This window comes from Mirounga angustirostris, unplaced genomic scaffold (assembly GCF_029215605.1).
Source record: "Mirounga angustirostris isolate CCGP_5_RB_7025 unplaced genomic scaffold, mMirAng1.0.hap1 SCAF_8, whole genome shotgun sequence".
NCBI lineage: Eukaryota > Metazoa > Chordata > Mammalia > Carnivora > Phocidae > Mirounga > Mirounga angustirostris.
In genome coordinates, this window is record NW_026991716.1 from 95,938,983 (window position 1) to 95,963,121 (window position 24,139).

Consider the following 24,139-nt stretch of genomic DNA (forward strand, 5'->3'; position numbering starts at 1 on the left):
TAGAGTTTTCTTATTCAGATCTGCAACTTCCCAAAGGTTAGAATTGTATTATTATCATTGTCTTAAGTATTTCCAAAGTGTCGTCCTAAGACTTATTTTTTTTCCCCTGTAGTTTAGCACAATCTCTAAGGCTATTGGCATTTACTCTTTCTTTCATCCGTGATGTATTAAGCTAGTCTGTAAGTCTTATATTCAAGGTGTTCTAGACCAAGAGACTATGAGAATAGCTTAGAATAGTTTTAATTAATTTATGTAATTCAAATTCAAATGTAAGGTATTGACGGTGGTGGAAAACCCGTTCAACAGGCAGATGTTATCTTGTAGATCCGTCTTCACAGAGTTTGGTAACTGAGTCAGCTACTTCATTTACAATTCATAATGAAAACAGCTAACTCTTTTCAGTGTAGGCTCCCTTTTTAAAAAATTGTCTAGGAAGACTAGGAAACTAGTATAAATGAATTTAAGTTCTCTGACTAGGAGTAGGGTGGAATATTGTGCAGTTTGTTAAAAAAAAGGACTGACTTGTAATTCCGTCACACTAGACCTCTGAGGTTTGGCAGGGAGAGGAGGAGGTGTCCACATGTGCTCGCTGGCTGGGAATGGAGTTGGTCCTAATTCAGGTAATAAACAGCTGTCTGGCTACACCCAGGTGTATTTTGCCTTAGTTTTGTGTCACATAGCATAGCAGCGAGACTCCAGCAAGATAGTAGAAGGTCATTGTGCTTTTGGATGCATAAAACACCACCGATATGTCAAACAGTATTGTTATTGAGCAGCTTGGCACAGAGCCGATACGTGGGTGTGTGTGTTGACTCACGTGCTGTGCTGGAATCTCTCAGAACTCAGTCCTGAATTGCTCTCCTGTGATTCAAGCCCAGCTGAAGGTGTTGGAAGTGCAGTGACCCTGGTGGGAGAACCTGTAAGCGCAGGGGGCGGATGAAAGGGAATTGATAGTTGTGTAAGAAGAGGCTATCTGCCTTTTTGGGTAAGACACTCTTACCTTTCCAGTAACTGTTTTGTTTTTAATGTCATTTGACTTCATTTACAAGGTCTGTATTAAAACAAATGTCCGGGTCTAATGCAGTCTTTTGACCGTGCTTGTCTCCTGTTGTGCTCGCTAGGATGACCTGAAGTACTGGTTTGCTGACAAGTACATTTGATATCTAGTGCTTATGGAGAGGGGAGGAAAAGGGAAGTCCAACGAAAGCACTTTTTCCTCAGAGTTTGATAAACAGAAGCCATGCATGCAGTCTTTTAAATCCCATGGCAATACACCAGGCAGAAAAAGACTTGCTAATAGCAAAGGTCAGGAATCACAAAATAGCAGTGTAGGTTTTTGGTATTGACTTCAAAACACTGTTTTCTGTAACTTTGCATTCATTTGTTATATGTATGCTGTTATAGTTTTGTATATGTGGTAGTTGTTTCTTGTAATTTTGATTAGAAAACAGATAATGAGTCACTTAAATCAAAAGGCAGACTATTACTCTTTTTGGAAAAAAAATCTAGTAAAAGTAATGCTTAATCCAATTAATCTGTCTTCTTCCTCTAATTCATCATGATAACTTCAGGTGTCTGGTGGCAACTGAGAATTGTTATGGAAAAATGTCAAGACAATGTAATCCCCATTATTTATGGTCCCTTAAGAGGATAAATTAATCATTGGTCACTAATCTTTGGATAATTACTCTATTTAGCTGGAAATATCCTTAATTTTTTGGAAAGCCAAGTCAGTGAGTTAGTAGAACTGTCAAAATTGATCAGCTTTTCTAAGTCTAATAATAAGTACATGGAAACTAGTTGCCTGCAACCCTTTCTGTCCTGCACTGTAGCATGATCATCCTAAAACCCTGGCCACTGTAAATGGAATTACAGGAACACCTATTAATACACAACCTTGTGGTTTTCAGGTGGGCATTCAAAGCCTGTTAGTTGAGGATTAACGTAGTTGCCATAACAGGTAAAGGCTTGTGACCTGTGTATGTGGTTTTGGTTATTAGAATTAGGCAAGTTAATTACATTATAACATTGGCTTGAATATAGGTTGTTAGGAAGTGAGTCTTTTGGGGACAGCAATTCCATTGACTTGTACATTGAATAAATATTTTGAAGAAGTCAACTTTAAGTACTGTATTAGATGCTAGGGATGGGAATGGGAATAAAGAAAGGTATACGTTTCAGTGCCAAAGGAATAAAAAAAAAAAAAAGAGGAAGTCTTAGTCTTGTGTTTTCAGCATGGGTAAAGTGTCTCAAATGCAGACTAGTATTCACTTTTTGGAGCTTGAGGTCCTCATTAATGAGGTTCCCAAAGAATCTTTATATTTAAGAGTAAATGAGGGGTGCCTGGGTGGCTCAGTCGTTAAGAGTCTGCCTTCAGCTCAGGTCATGATCTCAGGGTCCTGGAATTGAGCCCCGCATCGGGCTCCCTGCTCAGTGGGAAGCCTGCTTCTACCTCTCCCACTCCCCCTGCTTGTGTTCCCTCTCTTGCTGTGTCTCTCTGTCAAATAAATAAATAAAAATCTTTAATAAAAAAAAGTAAATGAGGTTATGTGGGTAGAATCAGAGACACTACTTATTTATCACAAAGTAATGCCATTTTGATGATAAAATTCACCTGTGTATGTTACAAATTGTTGCTTTTATAAGGTTTCTGGAAACAAAACAGAATTCTGCTAAGTGTTTCCAGTCACTAGAGAAGGATTTGTGTCATTATGGAAACATAAGACTGTATGTGGGACTGGCTGACTATTTTTTAAAAAAATTTTTTAAAGATATTTTATTATTTATTTGACAGAGAGAGAGACAGCGAGAGAGGGAACACAAGCAGGGGGAGTGGGAGAGGGAGAAGCAGGCTTCCCGCCGAGCAGGGAGCCTGATGTGGGGCTCAATCCCAGGACCCTGGGATCATGACCTGAGCCGAAGGCAGACGCTTAATGACTGAATCACCCAGGCGCCCGGGGACTGACTGACTTTAGAACCAAAATGTAAGTTAGGACTTTAGAAAACAATTGAAGGTTTAGAAAAAAAAATTTTTTTTAAAGATTTTATTTACTTGACAGAGAAAGACAGCGAGAGCAGGAACACAAGCAGGGGGAGTGGGAGAGAGAGAAGCAGGCTTCCTGGCAGGCAGGGAGCCTGATGCGGGGCTCGATCCCAGGACCCTGGGATCATGGTCTGAGCCGAAAGCAGACACTTAACGACTGAGCCACCCAGGCACCCTGAAGGTTTAGAAATATTAACTGGGACACATTTTAGAAGGCTCATTTTTTAAAAAAAAATATTTATTTTAGAGAGCGAGGGCATGGGGGAGGGGCAAAGGGAGAGAGAGGATCTCAAGGAGACTCCTCTGTGAGCATGGAGCCCAATGTGGGGCTCAGTCTCACGACCCTGAGATCATTACCTGAGCCAAAATCAAGAGTTAGACACTTAACCAACTGAGCCACACAGGTGCCTTGGTTCAATTAATTTTTCTAAAATCCAGCTTTATTGAGGGATAATTTCATATAAAATTCAGCAATTTTAAGTCTACAATTTGATGAGTTCTGACAAATGCATACAGTCATGAACCACAATCACAATCATGATCGAGCCTTTCCATCACCCCCAAGATGTTCTCTTGTGTCTCTTTCCAGTCAGTCTTCCTTTTATCCTGGCCCCTGGCAACGACTGATCTGCTTTCTGTCACTATGGTTTTGTTTGCTCTAAAATTTTGTGTAAATAGAATCATACAGTTTTTTCTTTGTCTCTAGTGCTCCCTCAGCATGATGGTTTTGAAGATTCACCCATGTTGTTGCATATATTAGTAGTTCATTTCTTTTTATTGCTGAGTAGTATTCCTTTGTATGCCTGTACTACAATTTTTATCCATTCACCCTTTTTTTTAAAAAAGATTTTATTTATTAGGGTGGGGGGGGAGAGAGAGCCAGAGAGAGAGCGCGAGCACAAGAAAGGGGAGCGGCAGACAGAGGGAGAAGTGGGCTCTCCACTGAGCAAGGAGCCCAATGTGGGACTTGATCCCAGGACCCTAAGATCATGACCTGAGCCAAAGGCAGATGCTTAACCGACTGAGCCACCCAGGCGTCCCTCCATTCACACACATCTTGATGGACTTTTGGGTTGTTTCTAGTTTTTGCCTATTATGAATAGTGCTGCTTTGAACATTTGTGTGCAGTTATCTATGTTTTCATGTCTCCTGTGCACCTTGTTTTAGTTTATACTTATCTGAACTTTTAAATTTCACAAGAGGATGATATTTTATTTTTTTTAATTAAAAGAAATTGTGACTGAGGAGGTGAAACAGTGGAGGACTCTGGAAAGACAGATTTTTCACTTGGGTAATTGGGTGAATGGTGGTATTCCCAATCAAGAGAGTCAAATATGGCTGAAATTTACTTTTTTTTAAAGATTTATTTATTTTTGAGAGAGCCAACACAAGTGTGTGTGCCCGAGCGGGGGAGGGGCAGAGGGAGAAGCAGACTTCCTGCTGAGCTTGGAGCCCAACCAGGATTATATCCATGACCCTGAGATCATGACCTGAGCCAAAGTCAAGAGTTGGATGCTTAACTGAGCCACGCAAGCACCCCTGAAGTTTCCTATTTTTGAAAAAGACTGAAGAGGGTCCACTGAAATGAGTCCATGGGAAATCACTGATGACTTTAGCTAGCTTAAACTTATTGGTGTGGGTGGAGGTGAGTGGGGCTTAATTAGTTTGTGGAGCAGTGAATGGGGAGTAGAGATGGGGGGTGGGGGCTGAGAAGTAACAAGAGGAGAAATAGGGTGGTAGCTAGAGGAGGATTAGCATCAGGGGAGGTTAATAATTAACTTTATAAAGGATGGGAGTAGCTTGAGCGGGAGCCTGTAGAGAGGGAGATGAAGTTACCAAGCGCGAGTGAATAGAGTAAGGTTCATGAGCAAGTCAGATAAGGAATCCAAGCACTGCTGGTGGTGCTGGTGGGGGGGCGGGGGTTGCCAGAGGTACCACTGATTCCGGACCTGGAGAGAAGAGAGTAAAAACAGGAACAAATGGAGGTAGGATTGCTGAGGATCAGGAAGCTGAAGGGGCTTTTGTTTTCTCTGAGAAGTTATTTGTTAAGTGTCATGTATTGGGGTAGAGGGGCAGATCTGAAGAGAGTGGCAGAGGTTTGGGAGCTGAGAAGTGAGAAGAAAAAGGAATGATAACAGCTCTGAGAACTCAACCAAGATAGGAAAATGTGAATGTGTGGTGAAACCAGTTTCTAAGATTGTGGCTTTTTCTGCACCCCGCCCTCCCCCCCCAACTATGCTCTGCAGCCTGATAGTGACCAGGGAAGGTGAACCGAACAATTGATGTAAAGTTGGAAAAGAATCAAAGCAATTTTACATTTTTTGTCTGTTTTTAGCTCTATGCTGTGTGGCTTCCTCTTCTCTCTATCTTTTATACACCTTGTGTTTTTGGTAAAGTTGATTAAACATTTAACAACCAAATGCAGTTTTTAAAATTGTGGTAAAGTATATGTAACATAAATTTTATCATTTTAACGACTATTAAGTGTACAATAGTGTGCATTAAGTATATTCACCATGTTGTGCACCCATCACTGTCCTACAATTTTAATTTGAGGCATGACTTTATCATCTCTTTTCCTCCCTTTCTATTACTCCTGATCAGTAAATTCAACATAGTCCTTTACTGGATACAGAATTTGTATTTTTGAGATTAAGATACTGATAATAGTAGGTACCGAGCTTAACTTTGGCAGGTGCTGTGCAAGGCACAAATTATGGCATTAGCTTTCTCGATATTTAGTTGTCATTATTTGTTAATGTCTGTCTTCCTTACTAGGCTTGTAAGGTCCGTGAGTGCAGAGGCTATCTATGTGTGTCGTCTTTACAGTTTTATCTGTACTGCCTGGCCTAGTGCTTGGCACATAGTAGGCATTCAGTGGAGTTTTTGAACACATGAAAATCCTTTACTGAAAGAATTTATTTCAGTTTAATAAGTTCTTTCTGAATGCTTCATATAAAGTAGGCAAAACTTGTATTCACACATTAATACAGATTATGGGGCATGCCACATTCCAATGTCTAGTTAATTAGTAGAAATCAAAAAGGGTTTATATTTGCAATTTCACCTTGAAGGTATTAGAGAAGATTGTGCATTAAACAAATGGTTGTACAGAATTGGCAGCAATAATCCCAAAGCTTGAAGGCTGTAGGTTAATTAGGATAACCTGGAAGAAAGTGAGTTAATCAAATTTGAGAGTTGAAAAAATGTTCCAATAATTTATGTTCACACACACTTCAAATATATAAGCAGGTAACAGGAACTTTAGTTGCAGAATACTCCAAAACAGCGGAATACAAGTGGATTTTATGGCTTATGGTAATGTTTTGGAGAAAGAAAACTTATAAAATTGTTTGGGGCTGTTTGGTACTATTACCCTGTATGAAATAAAAAACACTAGAGTTTAAAATATTACCCTTATTAAAGATAAAAATATATAGTTAATGTATTAATAAACTAGGAATTATATTTTTTATAGTTACATTTATTAATAGATTCAGTAATACTTTTTATTTAAGAAATATGCACAAATATGGGGATTTCTCTGTTAACTGGTATTAGATACTACACTTGATCTTAGCCAAAAGGCCGAGAAGCGATAACTGGTATTAGATAAATATAATTTTTTTCCCCAACTGGCTTATGTTTAAATGGATGTAATGGGGCAAAATACACATATAAGAATTAATTAGCAATAAAATAACATCCTTATAAGAATAATCACAGTATGTCCTCTGATTCTGAAAGGTAAGGGCTCTGTGTTTGTGTGTAGAAAAACCCACTGAGGTCTTTTTAAAAAAAACCTCTGCCTCCAGTAAGGTATTTTTGGATCATATGGAAGGAATAAAGAAAAGCTATTAGGAGCTCTAGTTCTATTATTTTCTTACCCTTTTTCACTCTCAGTAAGCTGAAACTGGAGTTTGGTTTTAGGAACAGTAATGGAAATTTTCTTATGTACCATCAGCAAAATCTAATCCTGAGTGATTACTAAGGCTTTTCAGTGTTGTGTGTGTTTGTGTGGATATGCATGTGCGTAGGAGAGCAGACAGACAAACGACATAGATCTTTGAAATGGACTTCCTCCACTAAAGTAGTAAGAGCAGGCAGTGAGGGGAGAGGAGGCTGGAGGGGAGGGGAGGGGAGGGGCAGGGAGGAGCAGAATCAGAGGAAACAAAGCCTGAGGCTCCAGTCTTGGTTGTGTAAATGCTGCTCTGTCGCCTCATCACTGAGGCCTGCCCTATCCTGATGCTTGTGCTCTGCCCACTTTGCGGGCGTGAGAGGAGTGGGCTGTGTGAAGGTGGGATCTGGGGGTCTTAGTGCCTGCTAGGCTGACATGAGCAGGTTGTGTCTTGGGCTGGGCTCTGGGGTAACAGCAGCACAAATATCTAGGAAAGAAATTTTCCTGTCATCATTTTTATTCCTGAGTCATCATGTTTAGTTATTCTGATGTCTGGTATTGCCAGTTACTCAGAAATCAAGCAAGCAGCTTCTTCTGTTGGTTTTCTTTACTTCCTTTTTTTCTTATTTCTGTCTTGTCTGTTACTCCTTTTCTTTATTTTAGTCAAACAGGCACATTTAAAAAAAATAAACATACAGGTTACCATTTCCACTAGCAAGCACTTCCTCCTTATCTCACGGACTTCTAATCCTGCGGTGTAATGGTGAATTAAGACATTTAAAGATGTTGCATTCATGTAATAACATTGGTAAATCTCAAGAATATAGTACTGAGTGAAAATATGAAGTTGTAGAATGTTTAATATGATACATCTACATTTCATTTAAAAACGTGTAAAACAATACATTTCATAGAATCTAAAACGCTATTGATGCTAAGATGCACCACTATTGTATATAAACTGAATTTATTGATTGTAAGATACATCCTAATTTTATAGATGTTTTAATATGAAAAAATGAATCTTAGAATTGAAGAAATAAGGTAGATTTATTTTATTTTATTTTTTTAAAGATTTTATTTATTTGACAGCGAGAGAGCGCGAGAGAGCACAAGCCGGGGGAATAGTAGAGGGAGAGGGAAAAGCAGGACCCAGGCGCCCGGTAGATATATTTTATTGAAATGGACTTACGTAATAAAAATATAAAAATATGCATAGAGGGGCACCTGCGTGGCTTTGCTGGTTAAGCGTCTGCCTTCAGCTCAGGTCAGGATCCCGGGGTCCTGGGGTCAAGCCCCACATCAGGCTCCCTACTCAGCGGGGAGCCTGCTTCTCCATCTCCTTCTGCCCTCCCCCCCCCCCACTCTCTCTTGCTCTCAAATAAGTAAATAAAATCTTAAAAAAAAAATAACCATACATAGAAATGATATATAGCCAATTCAGGATGTAGTTCAGCTCTATGAAGGAAGGATGTAGAGGACAGGGCCACACAAGGGGCTTCAACCCTAGAATTTATTTTTAAAAATCTAAAGCAAATATTACAAAAAAATATGATTAGACAAACCTGGTTGGTGAATTCCTATACTTTTCTGTATGCTGTATTTTGTAATGAAAATTATATATTTAAAAGCTACATAAAAAGCAAGTTGCAAAAGTCTATATATAGTGGGTCCTATTTTATCTTCTAGCAATATTTGATTTTGTGTTCTTTCAGGCTTTTTCCTATGTCTGTCATACCATAGCAGGTTTTGTTGTTGTTGCTGTTGTGGGAAGGCTGGGGGTTTCCTACATTTCCGTTTTTTTGTGTGAATTAAGAGACCTATCATGTGCTGTTTTAGTAATGATAAAAAGGGCAAAGTTTTTAATGCTAAAGATGTCACAGAATGAATAGGATTGGCTGGCATTATTTCTTGGTGTTAATAAGTAGTAAGAAAATGTTTCCATTTTTTGTTTCTTTGAAGCCATTTTTCTGGTGCTCCCTTACTCTTTCTTTCTTAGTCATAAGGAGTCTAGAGAGGTCAGGTCTTGAGAATAAAAATTGTACAAGTTGAACAGAGTAAGTACTGTCAGGATACCTGGCTGGCTCAGCCGGTGGAGCATGCGACTCTTGGTCTGGAAGTTGTAAGTTCCAGCTCCACTTTGGGTGTAGAGCTTACTTAAAAAAAAAAAAAAAAAAAAAGTACTATCATGCCTAGAAATCTGATAAAGACCAGGCGCCTGGGTGGCTCAGTTGGTTAAGCGACTGCCTTCGGCTCAGGTCATGATCCTGGAGTCCCGGGATCGAGTCCCGCATCGGGCTCCCTGCTCAGCGGGGAGCCTGCTTCTCCCTCTGACCCTCTCCCGTCTCATGCTGTTTTTTTTTTCTCTCTCTCTCAAATAAATGAATAAATAAAATCTTTTAAAAAAAGAAAAAAAATTAAATAAGATAAAATAGGGTCATGAAGCTTATGAACTCTTTTTTTTTTTTTTTAATCCTTTTACTGAAACCTAAAAAGTGTTTTACCCTGCTACCACCAGATGAAAGGACTGCAGTAGGATGTTTACTTATTATGCCCAAAGCAGTGAGGAATCTAGGGGCTGAAAGGGATATTGTTTGATCACATTATCTTTAGGGGTCCTTAACCTCCTACATCCATTAAAAAAGGAGTATTTTTCATATTCCATAATATTAGTATCACACTTAGGTGTTTAATAGTCCTTACTGTTGATTAAAATAAAATTTGGCAAGATCTGTAAAAAAAAAGTGCCAAATATAGTCATACCATTTGACCCGAAATCTCATTCCCTAGGATCTTGCTTAATGACTCATAAGAAAGAAAAAGTTCTATGCATGAAGATCTTCACTATACTCTTACTGTAAAAAAGGGAAACTTCAGAGTCAATTTAAACGTCCCTAAATACAGAAATGGCTTAATAAATGATGACAGTCTGCTTTATGGATTATATTACAACTGTAAATGATAATGATTGCTGTGTAACAACATAGGAAATGTTTGGTGAAACGAGCAGGTGTACCACGCCATGACTCTAGAAATGTATGTGAACATGAACAAAGATGAAGGGAATATGGAAAATCAAAAACAAAAAAAAAGTGGTTGTATTAAAATGGTAGAATTTTGAGTGGATTTCTCCCCTCATCATTTGTTTAAATAAAATCGTACTTATTTTGGGCGGGGGGAGCCAGATCCTTTAAAGAAAAATATGAATTTCTCTTTAAGAAAATGGCAGATGGTAGGTTGGAGGATACTAGAAAACTAAAAGTAGTGGCCCTTTTGAAGATAAAACTAAAACATTTTAAACCAGGTTTGCGTTTGCACTGCACATATTGATTATTTAATTTTGTCTTTTCAAAGTAAGTTGGCCTAGTACAATTGTGTGGAAATCAGAGTATTGAAGAGGATTGGTAAAAAGAAGTGGGAGGATCAAAACCAATGTGACTGACTTATTCTTTTGCTCTACCAAATGAACCAAATTTTTGGACTGTGTCTGCTTTAGTCAATATTTGGTTATTTGCTTTGAAGCTATTTGTTTTCAATAATGCCATTAACATCCTCACAAGAGCCACAGTCTGACCCTGAGATGGTAGAATCTTAACAAGTTCCTGAGATGGTAGAATCTCTCTCTTTTTTTTTTTTTTTTAAATATTTTCTTTCTTTATTTGACAGAGAGAGACACAGCGAGAGAGGGAACACAAGCAGGGGCAGAGGGAGAGGGAGAAGCAGGCTTCCTGCTGAGCAGGGAGCCAGACGTGGGGCTCGATCCCAGGACCCTGGGACCATGACCTGAGCCGAAGGCAGACACCCAACTGACTGAGCCACCCAGGTGCCCCGAGATGGTAGAATTTTAACTAATTTTATCATTTATATAGAAACTGAAGCTTTTGAAGTGACAACCATTTCTTTTCTCTGTACTTCTTATTTTTGATTTTTGCATAACCATGGACTTATAGCTACCAAAAAAAGAAAGTCCCATAATTAACTCACAGTTAAATCATCTTGCCATCCTAGGTAGACTGGGGCTGGTGATGACTGAAGAGAGAATAGAAAAGACTAATAGACTGAAAAAGTTTTAGACCTTCAGGGCCTTGCTATAACCAGTTAATTCAGCTTCTTCACTTTATAGGTAAGTATAATAAGTACCAGGGAGGCAGCAATGAACCTGTATCTTAGGATTTCAAATCTAATGCCCTTTCTGTTGTACTGCAAGGAGAGGAGAAGGGAAAGGGAGAGCAGAGCCAAATTATTGACATTTTAGAGGCTACTTTTCCAGAAGGGACAGAACATTGGACTTGATGTCATTATCGTCTTAAGTTAATAGTTTTTACAAAAACTAGCACCCCAAAACAAAAATAGGTAAAAGACATGGATAATTCACCAAAGAAGAAATATAATAAACATGAAAAAGTATGCAACATAATTGAAGTGTAAGTAGTAAATGCATATTGCTACCTTAAGGTAAAAAATTTACATACAAACTTTATTAAGACCATTGGCTTTACAGGGCTTTTTGTTGGCAAGCTACTCTAATTTTAGGAAATGTAATTATAATGGAAAAAACTGCAATGCAAATGGTAAAAGACGAAAACAACCTGGTCAATAAATTTCATGAAAGTTACCTTTTTTTTTTAACTCATTCATTTGATCCTATCAGGCATCCATAGATGAATTACCTTCGGTGTTGTTTACAGACAAGACACCACTAGGAAGGAAACTGTGGAAGTCTCAACGCAGTTGAGACTTGGTATTGGCACCTAATTTTCCTCTCCTTCCGTGCCCTACGCAAATAGAGAAGCTTGTTCAGATCTGACTAAAGGAATGCCCTCATCCCCATTCAGAAGATTACTGCGGGGCCCCAGGAAGACAAAGCCAAGGAAAGAGAATCATCAGAATAGGAAAGGGATCAAAGTGTAGTTATTGGAGGGTGTCAGGCTGAAGACGGGATGGACTGTGCCGTAACTCTGAAGCCATGTATGGGGACTGAGGGAAGCTTCTGTGAAGCCAGGTGAGGGGACTGAGTGGGTTTTCTGTCCTTGGTAACCATGTGCCACATCTCTGAACAGACCTTATCATCTGGCCTAAACCAGCCCAGGAGTTCTGATAAGAGGATTGAACTTAATATTTTAGTATTACTGACACAAAAATAGCTCCCCTCAGATCCCATTTGGAAGTAAGCAGGGTAAAAGTAATAACTATTCAGTGTTGCTTTTTAACTAAATTATATATTTTAGAGGTGGGCCCAATCAGATCATATAGAAATGCCTTATTTTTCATCTTCTGTAGCAAGAGTGGGCAGGTGGTCTTTATAAAGGGCCGCACGGTAAATATTTTAGTGTAGGCCAAACGATCTCTTTCGCACCTACTCAGCTGTGCTGTTCTAGCAGAAAAGCAGCCATATACAACATGTAAATGAATGGGTATGACTGTTTCGGCAAAACTTTATCGGACACTGACATTTGAATTTTACATAATAACTTGTTACATTCTTTTGATTTTTTTCCCCCCCCAACCATTTGAATATGTAAAAACCATTTTTAGCTTTTGGGCTGCATAAAAACAGACGGCAGGCGGGATTTGGTCTGTAGGCAATGGTTTGTTTACCGCTGCTCTATAGCAGCCTTGCCAAGGGAAATAGAACTCAAGCCATATATGTAAGTAGAGGTCTTCTAGTAGCTGTATTTTACAGAGTAGACAAACAGGTAAAATTAATACTGTATTTGAAAATCTCTCAATGCTATTTCAAGATGTAATCAAAGTAAAAAAATTACTAGTGAGATATTTTGCACTTTTTTTCATATTAAATCTTTGAAATTCTTTGTGTTTTGCACTTACAGACATTCCAGTTTGAATGCTTGAGAATGATCTTGTATTTAGATTTCTTAAAATGTTCAGTTGGGAAAAATGGAATACATAATTTGTTCCAAGCATACTTAAAATTTTCTGGGAACCGAAATGAACATTCGGTTTAAGTGCTCAGTAGCTACTGCTATAGTGCAGCTCTGCGGATGTTCCATTGTGTGGATGTCCCATAATTAACTGGTTCCCATCGATGGACCATAAGTGGTTTCCAATCTTTTGCTTTTACAATGTTATAATAAATATTTTTTGTACATATAAATGATTAACATACTGGTACATTTGTAGATATATTCTTAAAGTGAAAATTCTGGGTCAAAGTATATGTACATTTTTTTTTTACTTTAAAAAACTCTTTAGTGATAAGGTTTCGAGAATAAGAATAGTATAAAAATACCTGTAAACCCTGTATCACCTCCTAACATTTTTATTCCATTTGTGTTAGCGTTTGTGCATACTTGCACACTTTTTTTTTTTTCAAGATTTTATTTATTTGACAGAGGCACAGCAAGAGAGGGAACACAAGCAGGGGGAGTGGGAGAGGGAGAAGCAGGCTTCCCGCAGAGCAGGGAGCCCGACGTTGGGCTCCATCCCAGGACCCCGGGATCATGACCCGAGCCGAAGGCAGACGCTTAACGGCTGAGCCACCCAGGTGCCCCTTGTACACTCTTTCTGATGTGTGTGTGTTTATGTGTGTGTACATACATACATCCACATATATGTGAGAAAAAAATTTTTTCCAAACCGTTTAAGAATAAGTTGGAAAAAAAAAATAGGTTGAATATATTGCGGCCTTTTCCTTCTAAATGCTTAAGTGTGTATTTTCTCAATACTATATAATATATATAACTATATATTATATAATATATAACTATAGTAAATGATATATAACTCTAATAAGTTATCAACTTTGTAAATTGAGCATGGATACAATACCCTTTTTTAACATATATAATCCACATTCCAATTTTGTCATTTGACCCAATAATGTCCTTTTTGGTCTATACTTTTTTTTTTTCTTTTTAAGATTTTATTTATTTATTTGAGAGAGAAAGAGAATGACCAGTGGGGAAGGGCAGAGGGGGGAGAGAGAGAGAGAGAGAGAAGAGAGAAGAGAGAGAGAGAGAGAAGCAGACTCCCTGCTGAGCAGGAAGCCCAATGCAGGGCTCAATCCCAGGACCTACAGATCATGACTTAAGCTGAAGGCAGATGCTTAACCGGCTGAGTCACCCAGGCACCCTGGTCTATACTTCTGATTTTATTTTATTTTATTTATTTTAATTTTTTAAATTTTTTTAAAGATTTTATTTATTTGACAGTGAGAGACATAGTGAGAGGGAACACAAGCAGGGGGAGTAGGAGAGGGAGAAGCAGGCTTCCCCGCGGAGCAGGGAGCCCGATGTGGGGCTCGATCCCAGAACCCTGGGATCATGACCCGAGCCGAAGGCAGACGCTTAACGACTGAGCCACCCAGGCGCCCCTATACTTCTGATTTTAATAAAAATTACCATATTATCTCTATTTTTTTTTTTTTTAAAGATTTTATTTATTTATTTGCGAGAGAGAACAAGAGACAGCACGAGAGGGAGGAGGGTCAGAGGGAGAAGCAGACTCCCTGCTGAGCAGGGAGCCCGATGCGGGACTCAATCCCGGGACTCCAGGATCATGACCTGAGCCGAAGGCAGTCGCTTAACCAACTGAGCCACCCAGGCGCCCTTATCTCTATATTGCCACTTTACATTCCCTAGGGTAGTACGTGAGAATGCAATGTACCCTCTACGTCAACACTATTATGTTAACACTTTTTGACAATCTGTTAGGGAAAGAATGGTATTTCATTATACCTTGCATTTCTCTTATTATGGTTGAGGATTTTCTCATGTGCATAAAGTGTCACTTATTTGTATTTCCTTTTTGTGAACTGTCATATCTTTTATTTTTCTACTAGGATGTTGGCTTTTATAGATTAGTCGGAATTCCTAATTTATTGAGAATCTCAGCCATTTTTCAGTGATATGAGTTGCAAGTACTTTTGCCAGTTTGTCATTTGTTTTTTGTTTTTGCTTATGGCATTTGTTGTTGCTCTTTGTTTCTATTTGGGGCATTTTGAAAGCATGTACTGGTGGGATGAACTGTGAATATTTTGTATTTAGATTTCAAAATCAAATCCACAAGTGTGCTTAGGATATCAGTAGAGCAGTAAGAAGGGAAGAGGCAGGCTTTCACCTCTCAGTATAAGGGGTGAGTAAACCAAATAAAATGGGACATATTTATTTTGGACTTAAATAATTATTACTACCTCATGGCTCCATGGCTCTTCACTCTGGCTCTCAAAAAACCACAAAACAAACAAAAAAACCACACAAAAACCAGTTATGATGAATGTATTTAATGTTGCTTGGACCTTGATTATATCTGGGTCCTACCTAGGACTTGGAATTTTGGAAACTAAATAACATTGCAGAGGAGCACTATAACCTTACTGGTTTGGAGACTATGGTACTGGCAGGATTTCTGGTCTTTACTTTTATCATTTTGGATGTTTCCTTCAATATTTTATGTATCCAAATGCATAATTTTATGATAAAGGAATTTTTTAAAGCCGGTTAGGTGCAGTTTTTATTTACTTATTTTTTAAGATTTTTATTTATTTGAGAGAGAGCACAAGCACGAGCGGGGGGAGGGGCAGAGGAAGAGAGAGGGTACTGTCTCTTCCCCGCTGAGCAGGGAGCCCCATGATCCTAGGACTCTGGGATCGTGACCTGAGTGGAAGGCAGATGCTTAACCGACTGAGCCAACCAGGCTGAGGTGCAGTTTTTAAATACGAAGTTGGTTTAAACCATTAAGTAGTATTAATGGGGACATCCATCATAGATATTCATTTAAAATACTTAGAAATATGAAAAATGTCATGACTGTAACACCTGCATCTATTTCCATAAAAGCTGATTTGCACATGTCTTCACATTGCAGAATCATATTGGTATTCAGACAAACACGCTGACGTTGTTCTTCCAACATCCTTAGTTTGGGTCATGAAGCATTTTTTCCATTTCTCCTTTTTCTGTGTGTAACACTTTTTCAGATTCTTAGATAAATAATCAAGACATTTTCCTCTGGGTCTACTTATAAATCACAGGCATATGCCTGGTGTGAAAAGTGCTCATCAGTAGTGTTTAAAAATAAACATAAGCACCCAAAAATGGGTGGTGGAAGAGAGGTGGAAGTTGACCCATGTCCGTTTTCCTACATGTCACTGTTTTAGAAATTGAACTTGTTTATGGACTAGTAGAGAGTCAGGTAACTCTGGCAGCCTTTGTTCTTTTGAAGTGTTTTTCTATAGTTTCTACACAATATAAAGTTCACACCTGAAATGGAAGGAAAGTAAAATGTCAATTGGAATCTGTTATTGTGTGCATATCTCTAGTCTAGAATTACTTAAAGAGAAAAACAAAAGCAAACGTGATGATTTTGGATTTGTATTTTATATTAGATTTATTAGACATAAAATTACCCTTTCAAATTGCTATAAACTTTTCTTTTTTTTAAATTTTATTTGTTGAGGAGAGATTGAGAGAAAGAATGAGAGGCAGGCAGAGGGAGAAGCAGGCTTCCCACTGAGCAGGGAGCCCGATGAGGGGCTCGATCCCAGGACCCTGGGATCATGACCTGAGCCGAAGGCAGACGCTTAACCAACTGAGCCACACAGGCACCCACTATAAACCTTTCTAAACACTCTGTTTCTTTAGTTATCTTGTGAACTGGTAATTAGTTTAGACTGGCAACTATCCATGGACCACTCACTTTAAGCATTGGTTTCAGTAACTTTAACTTATGCGGGGCACCAACAGTAGTATAGATTATTTGACAGCCTTTTGACAAAGAGGATGCACATCATGTTATAGTGCTGATTTTTAGTATCTGAACAAGAGATTAGGGTTGTCTCAGTCACTGCAGAGTAGTTAATGTGTTTTTTTGTTTGTTTGTTTTATTTTTTTAAGAATTGGCAGTATCTTAAGGTGTCAGGATTATTTTTACTCTTTAGAACTTCTGGTGTAAACTGAACTACTCTGAAATAAAGCATATTTTGTGGGGAATACTTCTTAAAATGTGTGTGGATATGAGGCCAGTTAGGAATTTTATTTTCCTAATGAAAAAATATAAAGTGTTCTGCAAAATATTTCTGTTCATCTATTTTTTTATTCATAATTCAGAGTGTATTTGGAATGTTTATTGCCAAGTGATTTTGGAATATACAATACAACCAGCTTCAGTTTAAAAAATTAAAAAAATTTTTTTTTTAAAAGATTTTATTTATTTGACAGAGAGAGACAAAGCGAGGGAAGGAACACAGACTGGGGAGGGGGACATGGAAGAGGGAGAAGCAGGCCCCCCACCGAGCAGGGAACCTGATGTGGGGCCTGATCCCAGGACCCCAGGATCATGACCTGAGCTGAAGGCAGATGCTTAATGACTGAGCCACCCAGGCACCCCTATCAGTTTTTAAAATTTATTCCTTTGTTCATTTAATATTTCCTTTTTAAAGCAACCATAAACAGTCTTTTTAAAAAATATATTTATTTATTTGAAAGAGAAAGAGCACGAGCCAGGGAGAGCAGCAGAGGGAGAGGGAGAAGCAGGCTCCCCGCCGAGCAGAGAGCCCGATGCGGGACTCGATCCCAGAACCCCGGGATCATGACCTGAGCCGAAGGCAGACGCTTAACGACTGAGCCACCCAGGAGCCCCTAAGCATGTGATTTTTATGTGAACATGTAATGCCAGGAAGGATTTCTGCTCCAAACTGAGTTCCTTTCCTGTCCCTATGCTTGTCAGCTTCCTAGTTTCTGACTTTGGGAGCCCATGGATTTTTTGACTCTGGCTTGCCCTTATTTTTGCCTGTGAGTTCCCTGGCCTTGAAGATATGGCCCTGCATTCATTCATTCCCCTCGTTGACAGCATCCTGTGTCTTGTTCTTTTTTTTTTTTTTTTAAGATTTTTTTATTTATTTGAGAGAGAGAGAGTGAGAGAGCACAAGAGGGGGTAGGGTTAGAGGGAGAAGCAGACTCCCCGCCGAGCAGGGAGCCCTGTGGGACTCGATCCCAGGACTCCGGGATCATGACCTGAGCCGAAGGCAGTCGCTTAACCAACTGAGCCACCCAGGCGCCCCTGTGTCTTGTTCTTGTGTGTACTGAACTTGGACCTGACTCTGTCCTTGGGCTTTAGTCTAATCTGAGAACTCCTTCCTCCACAGTGGGCTAGCTGGGGTGGAACTCTGGCCTTTTATCTCACTATCCTCTTTAAAGTGTCCAGGGCACGATTGAGATCCTTTAGGTGCAGCTTTTCCCTGCAGACTTAGCACCTGGTTTAGGTAAGGGCTCTTGTTACCCAGTTTTTATCAAGTTCTTATCACACTCTGCATAGCTCCTGCTTCCTGCTTCCCCAGAGAGAACTGGTGGGTTCTGTTTTAAGCCGTTCTGCATGGCTGGAGTTCACCCTCATTTGCCGGCTGTCACCCATCTGGGAGAGGGGTGCTGAGTAATCACTAGATACTGCTGCTGGTATTTTATTTATTGCCAGTTCATCATTACTGATTTGGAAAATAAACATTGCCTCACCTGTTCATGGTATAATATTTTTATACTTGCTTTTCACTCACATGTTGCATATTAACTTTCCTTTTGAGAAGATCAGCATGATCTTGGAGCCTGGTGTGATTTGGGTCTTATTACTCCCCATGTATGTTTTTATCATCAGGTGCTTCTTTGGACTTTAGCCCATACCTCCCACTTGTCATCATCCTGTCAGGCTGCTCTCTGCCTGGTTCCATAGTAACTTTGCTTTTGGAGTTTTATTTCTTCATCCTACCTACTCTTATCTTCCCTATCAAATATAATTCTGTCACAAGCAACTGTGCCTGACAATCCCGGTGTAAGGGCCACAGCCGAGGATGTTTTGATGCTTGTGAGGAAGTCTCTTTAGATTACTACAGTGTAAAAGAGTCCTTTCTCTTTCAGCGTCTCATTGCTTACTGGATCAATTATTTATTTACTTGTGTAATTCATGTCCATGCTCAGGTATGTGTTAGAGTAGCTCCGAGACTGGGGTTCCCTCTGGAGAAGGATCTGTGTCTGATACTAGCCTCCTTCCTCAGGGTCTAATTTAGTGACTGAAATCAGGGAGACCTGCTGGCTGAGGTGCACTGCTCCCCCAGGTATTTGGTTCACACTTTGAACCCTAGAACCAGGAGGTAATCTTTGTCTGATTCTGTTGTGTTACAATGGACTAATAACTGGTAAAATTCCTGAATATTCCAGTGTAGGTCTAAGGGGCATATAGTAGTCTGAATTGGAGCCCCTCATCAGAGATAGTTTCCCAAGGGTGCTGGATTTGAGTCTTTGTCCTCCTTCATACTAACTTCTGTGACCTCAGCTCAGGGGGTGGGGGTCTTTTCTCACCTAAAAGCCCTCCTGAAGGAGGCACTGACATTCATCAGTACAAGAGCAGTAGAGTTCGTGTTATGTCACCATTAGGGAGACACTGGCTGAAATCCCACCCTCTCCTCCTTTTTCCCTTTCAAATCTCCAAGAAGTCCCAGAGTTGGGGTCAGGACTGGATCAGAAGAAGCAGGAAAGTAGGACAGTCAGAGGTGGGCAAGGGCCATGGGCTCCAGTACTCTACTCCAGGGCATGCTGAGATGCTGCCTGAAGAGCAAACCAAGACCTTCCGAAGAGAAAATTGCCCTAAATCCAAGATAATTTCATTCTAAGACCTAAGATGGAGGGGTTCTTGATTAGCAGTGGGCTTTTTAGTTGTCACAAGGTAAGTAAACCTTGAGTGATGGGATTGGCCATAGAAATACAAAGGACCCTATGCTTTCAACTCTTAAGTTGGGGCCTTTCATCTGTTTGTTCTGAACCTAATTATTTGGGGTTGGTCGATGGCTGAGAAATGGACTTGTGTACTTCTAGTTTGAAAAAAATTAATTTAAAATTTTCCCCCAACAGAGAGCTTTTCTTTCACTGAATCCCTAAAATTTTATTCTGGCTTAGGTTATTGAGTAGGAATGAGAGAGTATAATAATTTTTAGTATGAGCTTTAGTATGATGTAAAAATCTCTGAAAACATGAAGTAGAAAATGTTCTTTATAGACCTTCTATAGGAAAAATAAATGTTTATAAACTGCTTATCAACTGTTTGTTTTTCCTACGTCTGCAATTTTATCCATTAATGACTGTCAGAGTTCAAGTTCAGTTCATTGCACAGTATTTGGAAATTTTCCTCACTGTTAATTAGTAAGACTTTGAATCATAAGTACTGATGGCTAAGTGGCACATTAATTAAAGCTTGTCAGACTTCAACCTTAGTATATTATACTGGGAAGAGGAAATACAGTTAGAAAAATATTTTATTAAAGTATCTTAAATTTTATTAATAAAACTAATTTTAACCCTGAGTTTCATTTTTGTTTCTAAATTCCTCAGCTAGACCTAAATAGGTCATGAAATCTGCAGACTTTTTAGTTCGAAGACAACTAACCACACTAAAGATCACATCAGCATTACAAGCAGTGTTATTAAATTATAGATAATTTATTAGATCATCTTCAGGGCTAAGGGGAGTAGTTTGGGTGAATCTTTGTAGAAATGGTAGTATGCTTTGATAAATATGTATGGGCATGGAGTGGTTATCACTTACCTCCCATGAAACTTCTGGAAAATGGGGGCACATTTACAGTAAGATGTTATGATTACGACATATTGAAAAATCTGTATGACTTGAGTTCTCTAGAAGCTACTCTCTCCATGTCGCATCAAACTGTCCTTGAAATCCCTTTGCCTCTGTTAAGTTTTTCTAGACAGTTTGAATAACAAAGTGTAATTTCTTAGATATTTCTATGGTTAAATAAGTACTTCCTACAACTCTCTTTATTCTGAATATCAGGAAAACATTACATGTATACTGTAGATTTGCTGTTAGAATTGCAGTCAATTGCTATATAACAAATGTAAAATCTGTTTATACTTTCTGATGTATTTTTACATAAATAACACCCCTAATCCTAACTTGACCAGCATGTACGATGGTGGTATTATTGTTATCCTCACTGTATAGATGAGGAAACTGAGGCTCAGATTGACTAGATCAAATAGGAGGTACCTGAAAACTAGATCTTTGGACTCCAAACTCCATGTTCCTTCTACTACTCTATACTGAATACTGTTGTATACTGATTTACATTATGAATTCTTAAGACAGTCATGGCAATTAGTAACTTGAATCAGTAGTGGCTTTGTTCAGACACAGGCATGTGTATATTTTATGGTAGGTGTTTATATGTATGTAATATTTGTCATAAATGTAAGAATTATAATCAGTGCCTTATTTTTATTATTTATTTATTTTTATTTAGAGAGAGTGTGCGTGCACGGGGGATGGGGAGGGGCAGAGGAGGAGGGAGAGAGAGAATCTCAAGCAGACTCCCCGCTGAGCGCAGAGCCCCTCGCAGGGCCTTAATCTCACAATCCTGAGATCACGACCTGAGCTGAAATCAAGAGTCGGATGCTCAACTGACTGAGCCACTCAGGTACCCCAGTAGTGCCTTATTTTTGGATTTATAGCTGAGAACCACTTACTATTTTAGTGGGAATTGTGTTAAAGTCCTAGAATAAGAGATATTAAGATTGTGAAGACTGCTCAAAGCAGTGTTCCAAATTGGGTGTTACCTCATTTTTCTTTCTTTTTTTTTTTTTTCACGTGAGGCATGAGGAGCCAATGTGCTGGTGTGAAGGCTGACTTCACCAAGAGTATTTTCTTGGTATTTATATGTTTTCTTTTCGATGCCAGTATTTTGATCAGCTTCTTCCCATACTTCCCATATTTGTGTAGTTGCAGCTGAAGATCGGTGGACATAACATGCATTGACTTATATTGAAATATATCTAGAGTGTCAGATTTATGCCAATACTACCAGCTGTGCCAGAGATGAAGTGTGAGATTAAAGAATTGTATTGCTTTTTGGTTTTTTTACCTAGTTAGATTCATGTTAAGCAGTGTGTGACTATTTTAAGATACTATACTACATTGCATAGCACTTTATACTTTTTTTTTTTTTTTAAGATTTTATTTATTTATTTGACAGAGACACAGCGAGAGAGAGGCAACACAAGCAGGGTCAGAGGGAGAAGCAGGCTTCCCGCTGAGCAGGGAGCCCGACGCTGGGCTCCATCCCAGGACCCTGGGATCATGACCTGAGCCGAAGGCAGACGCTTAACGACTGAGCCACCCAGGCGCCCCCGCCCTGCACTTTATACTTTTTAATCCCTTTTTTATGTTTACTCCTCGCAATAAACCTGTTAAGTGAGATGACATGGTTATTATCATATTACAAATGAAGAAATATGACTTAAAATGTAGTACCATGGTTAAGAATGTAAGTTTTTATATTTTTATATATTCTTTTATGAATGAGACCAGAACCCTGGCTCTGCCAATACTACCCGAGTGACTTTGTAGCACATTACTCTTTCTAAGCTTTGGTATTCTGACCTGTAAAATGGGGTGTCTTGTAAGCTTGCTGGAGAGCTTAAATGAGATAATGGGTAGACACTGTTCAGAATCAGTAAATATTAGGTAGCATTATCATCGTCAGAGGTTATTACTCATTTATTTAACTCAACAAAAATCGAGAGCCCCTTTTCTGTGCCAGTCACTGGGCTAGGCATCAGGTACATGATAGTGAACTAGACACATGGTCCTTTCTCTAATAGAATTTACGTTTTAGTGGTAGAAATGGTAAATGAGTCAGTAAGAATTTCGTGGAGTGACAAGAACTTTGAGGAAGGTAAAATGGGACAATGCTTAAAAAGGGGCACTCTTAATTGGGAAGTCCTATTGGAGAAAGTGGCATTTGGTCTGAGACCCAAGTGACCATAGCCATGTGTAGATCCAGGGAAACAGCCTTCCAGGAGGAGGAAGACAGAAATGCAAAGGCTGAGAGGCAGGGAACAGAAAGACACTGTCCAGTGTGGAGGGGTGGAGGGCCGCATTGGGTAGGGTTTGTAAGCCAGGGAAAAGAGCTTGGGTTTCCTTTAAGTGTTGGGTTTTTGAGCAGGGGAGGGAAATGTTCAGTTTTGGGCAAGCAACTAGGGAGGTGTTATGAAAGAAAGGAACAGATGTGTCTTCTGTGTCCTAAAACTAGCACATAGCAGATAACAGAGAGCACCACACAGTGTTCTTGCTGGTGTACTCCTAATCTGATACTGGATGCTGTTTATCATGTATTCTCACAGCAGGCATCTCTCAAGTGACATTATGGTTTTTGTTATCTATCAGTGAATCTGCTTCTCTAACAGTCTGAAGGGCAGCGAGGGTGGAGACAGAGTGGGGAGAATGGTAAAAAGGCTATTTCTGAACACTGGATCTGAAATAGAGATTAGGAGGTAGGGGAGGGAAGGATAAAGTAAGATCCTGTTGTGCACGGAGGTGAGGGATGCTGTTTAAACTGTGGCTCCTTGAGGTGGCATGGGTGAGTGTGCACAGCCTGGGCCATGTTTCTCCCAGGCTCATCGTGAATCCAGGCAGTGCAGCTCAGATGCAGCTGCCTTGGCTCTGTAGCCTGAGACTTTTAGCAGTTTTTCCATCTCCTTTGAGGCCAAAAGGGGCAGTGATACCCTTGTGTTTTCTTCTTAGGACAAGGTTCTCGTCCCTTGAGAGTTTATTTCTTTGACTCATTCCATCAGTTTAGCCATGATAATTGATCAGTTAACACAATATATGTAATTATTATGGTGGCTAATATTTATTGAGTACTTACTAAGAGTTAGTTACAAGCTCTTTCACATATGTTATTTTATTAATCCTTAAACCGTCCGAGGTAAGTGCTGCTAACCTTGCATTTTTACTGATGAGGAAAATGAGGCACAGAGAGGTTAAGTAATCTACATGTGGTCCCAGAGCAGGTCACTAAAGCTCAGGGCTCAAAGCTGTACTTAATCTTAGAGTAGACATGATACTCTCAATTGCTTCTTCTTCACTCTCTTACATATTTAAGTTACCTGATTATTTAGTGGTCTGATAAGAGGGGGTGACCCTCTTCTGCTGGACAGTGTAGCCTACTTGATGAAGATGATACCAGTTGTTTTAAGAAATATGGAAGTTAATTTCATAGCACCATACTATAAACCTTTCTATTTTGAAGAATTTCACCTGCATACCACATGAAGTGACATGCATTTAGGAAGGCTATTTATTGAAGAGAGAACTAATACCTCTGTTTCTTCAAAAGAGGATGTGTTGTCCCTTATAGAAGGGGGCTTACCAGTGACAGATTGTGATTATTATCTCTT

General features: G+C 39.3%; 1 protein-coding gene and 1 pseudogene across 3 annotated transcripts in view; one reads left to right on the plus strand and one right to left on the minus strand.

Moving 5' to 3' along the window:
- SLC16A10 (solute carrier family 16 member 10) overlaps positions 1 to 24,139 on the plus strand; it is a 119,965-nt gene that overhangs the window by 14,592 nt on the left and 81,234 nt on the right. The window lies entirely within an intron of this gene.
- LOC123838108 (U2 spliceosomal RNA) lies at positions 6,534 to 6,643 on the minus strand (annotated as a pseudogene).